The sequence below is a fragment of the Leopardus geoffroyi genome, chromosome C2 (assembly GCF_018350155.1).
Source record: "Leopardus geoffroyi isolate Oge1 chromosome C2, O.geoffroyi_Oge1_pat1.0, whole genome shotgun sequence".
Classification (NCBI taxonomy): Eukaryota; Metazoa; Chordata; class Mammalia; order Carnivora; family Felidae; genus Leopardus; species Leopardus geoffroyi.
Window position 1 is genome coordinate 44,547,713 of NC_059333.1, and position 3,903 is coordinate 44,551,615.

Genomic DNA, 3,903 nt, shown 5'->3' on the forward strand with positions numbered 1-3,903 from the left:
GTACAAACAAAACATTACAATTTTCAAATAAAAGAAAATTGAATTGTACTTTTAAATGAGAATATTAATTCCTCACAATTAACGGTATAGAGATTCTTCTCTAAAATTTCACTAAATCTGATATTATACTGAAACTTAATTTATCAATTGATTAATTGCATACATGGACTCACTAGGGATTAAGCATACATTTAAATGTTACTCTAATGGTTAAGTGTCTTTACACATATAACACAGGCAAGATACACAAAAAGGTAATATAAAAGTAGGAACGTAAAATGAGTAGCACAGTGCAGTTTTGTACAGAGCACGGATTGTAGATCAATACAGCCTCCGTACAGATTTCCCCGGTAAACTCGGGCAATTTAGTTTCTCTGTGCCTGAATCAGATCATTATAAAATAAAGATAGTAATAGTCCTATGTAAAGATAATGAGTGCTTTAGTTGTGGAGAGAATTAAGTTATGAGCGTACACATATATAAAATCCTGATGAGTGTAAATGATACATGGTAATTACTATATAAATGTGTTAATTATTAATACCTTCTTAAAATATTCACATACCAATTAAATTAATTCTATCTCAATAAGGATCAAAGGCATTCTCATTAGTATATTAAATGCCAACTTCACATCAATAGTTGCAAAATTTCAAAATGTAGACCATTCTGGGTATGATTTTGAAAGTTGCTATCAGCACAAGTCATGTCCATTTCACCTCAGTTTCTTCTGGAATATTCCACGACTATTGTCTTATTTCTGTGTTTTCATGATATTTGATAACTAATGTGTGTATGTATATATATATATATATATATATATATGTATATATATAGCTATTTTGTCAATTCAGTGTATTTTACTTCTACCGACGAAAAGTAAGAAGCAAAGAAATCACAAAGAGGGATAATGTATTGATAACCCTTTAAAAGTTACTTAAAACAATCAGTCCATGATTTTTTTAGGATGATTTCCTGACATATATTACATTACATTTTATGGGTTCTATTTTCTCTTTTATATTTGATAAACATATTACAGCTTATTAAATTAAACTCCCAATGTTTGTAAGAATATAAAACATCAGTTTTTATTTTCCTCTGACTGCTTTAAAATATTTATATTATTTCAAAACAATTTGGACATGAAAAATTAAAGTATTCAACACTTTGTAACTGTAATTAGTGACACAGAGAATTAATATGAAGGTAGCATTCAGCAAGGCAGCTGATCTTGACTGTGTACCAGAATTGTGGTTAACAGAGTGAATGGAATAGAATTTGCTCAGGCCATTTTGTCAGTGTTTTTTAAACCCTGGACTGTGACTCTATGTCAGCATGGACTGTATGATCACAATTTTTACATGAAATAATATTTACTATTTGATTAACTTTGTCTACATTCTATGGATAGGGAATAGTGCTGAAGTTGGGGAGACTTGAGGAATGTGAACATTTCCTAAGGGCTTATTTTGTTTGGGGCTACTGTATATGGATATTCGTATTTTACAGGTAAATATCATTATGGTCATCAATACCTTAAAATATACTGCATTAGGTGCATTTCAAAGTTGTTTCAATAAACATAGATTATATGGGGTGCCTGGGTGGCTCAGTCGGTTAAGTGTCTGACTTCGGCTCAGGTCATGATCTAGCAGTATGTGGGTTTGAGTCCTGCGTCAAGCTCTGTGCTGACAGCTCAGAGCCTGGAGCCTGCTTCAGATTCTGTGTGTGTCTCTCTGTCTGCCCCAATCCCACTCATGCTCTGTCTCTCTCTGTCTCTCAAAAATAAATAAACATTAGAAAATAAATAAATAAATAAAAATAAAGTATATGAGAAAACTTAATCTTCACTTATGATGCCAAATGTTTGAGTTCAACTTTTATGTTTGTTTATATTAAAAATGAAAAAGAATTATATCAGTTTATTTTGAGTTCACTATTATTTTTTGGCATCATTTTAATCATAGCATTCTGGAACCAACGTTATCACATGCAAAGGATAACTTGATAATTGTTCTCAATTTTGCAAAGCATAATTTGAAGGTTGAGAGGATAGAGTGAGAACTATATGATTGATGGCAATCTTTCTTCCTCAGATATTTTCTACTCTTCTGCAAGACTGAGATTCAGAAATGTCAATCTTATCTTGTTTATTACTTTTTTTCATGTAATACAAACTCTCCTCTTAACGTCCTTGCAAATGAGACAAACACCATCTCTTAACTAGCAATGCTGTCCCTCGTGCTCACAGACATACATGCTTATGATCTAAGCAGATGCGACCTCTGTGGTCTAACATCACTGAAGGTTTTTTTGTTTTTTTTTAATTTAATTAACTTTTTTAGGGAAAGGTAGAACTCAATCCCCCATTACCATATTATCACAAATTATACAGTTAAATTTCCCATATTTGGGGAAATCACGGGGGCAGCACATCCAGACTGCAATAGATAAGCTTTGCCCTGGAAAAGCCACCTTCCTGATCATGTGCTATGTGAGTATCACTGATGTCTTTTTATGTTATGTTCCTAACTCCACGCATTTGCCCACACCATTCACGCTGAAAGATTCCATCCCCAAGTGTTACTTGATGATGACTTCTCATCATCTTTGAGAAGTTTTTTTAATTTTTTATTTAAAATATGATGACATGTTGAGCATCTGTGCAATATTTCCACTTGTTAAATAATGAATAGCAAGACATGTAATTTTCTATAGTTTACTTCTGTGACAAGCATAGGGAGCATAGGAGAAAAAGCACCTCAAATTATACAGAAGAATATATTTAAATATCTTTCTTTCTTCAAAAATAAGTCGAAAAATCTATTTAAATGCCTCCTCTAATCCATTAACTGCCCTCTAACTCTATGTAGTCTTGGACATATTCCTTAAATTCTATGAAAATTATATCCTCATCAGTAAATGCTAAATTATAGAAGAGCAAATGAGTAAGTATTAAAGTGAAATTTTAAATGGATAAATAAATATGCAGTTATAGTTTTCAAATATACTAATTGAAATATTGCAACACTCTTTCTTTCACTAGTCTGAATGTTCACAGAACTTAAATGCACTTTCTAAACCAGTTGAGACATAGATGTTTTAATAATAGAAATAAATGATCAAATTGAGACCACGAAATTTTCATCTTTAATAATGATTTTAATAATTAATAGTTATAATCAACATATAACTTTTGAATTAAACCATTAGCAGGAATTTAAATCCAAAGATAAAAAGGTTTATACTTGTCTTGAAGCAAAGGATATTTATTTATTTGCTTACTTATTTCAAAGTGAATTAACATTTCACATTATTGAATAATCGAAGTTGCTCTGTATATTATTTTTGAGAACTTAACTCTATACTCTAAATTAGTTATAATTTCTCTGGAATACTATTGCTCATGAACACATTATTTTACTGTGCACTTAAGAAAAACTACACTATTTTTTGTAAATGTGTTAACTCAAATTAACCTCCACTTGCAATTTTGGGTCTGCTGGTCACTTCTGAAACTAACAGCATCCATGCGGCAAACTGTCCAAAACACCATAATGTAATCAGTAAATTCATTTTTATTTAATTTATGCACAGAATTATGCTAGGATGTGGATTCTAATTAGAAGAAATACAAATAATGAATACTTTGTGATTATTGATTACCCAGGCATTTAGTTAAATGGGGCCTATGAAGTGCTCATTCACATTGTATACAAAAGTTCAAAGAAGGGCAATTTAGAGTCAAGGGCCCAATTTATTTTTGTCACCAGTCTTAACTCCTTCAAGCTAAATTTAAAATAACTGTCTCTTAGAAAAGATTTTATATTTTAAGAACTCTTTTTGAACAAACTAACAACAATTAGGAAAAACATTTTGGAAACTGCCCAAAGTATTTGT

The 3,903-nt window shown here is 31.0% G+C and overlaps 1 pseudogene; it reads right to left on the reverse strand.

Moving 5' to 3' along the window:
* Positions 1–2,350: 2,350 nt before the first annotated feature.
* On the reverse strand, positions 2,351–2,505 carry LOC123576323 (annotated as a pseudogene).
* Positions 2,506–3,903: the final 1,398 nt, after the last annotated feature.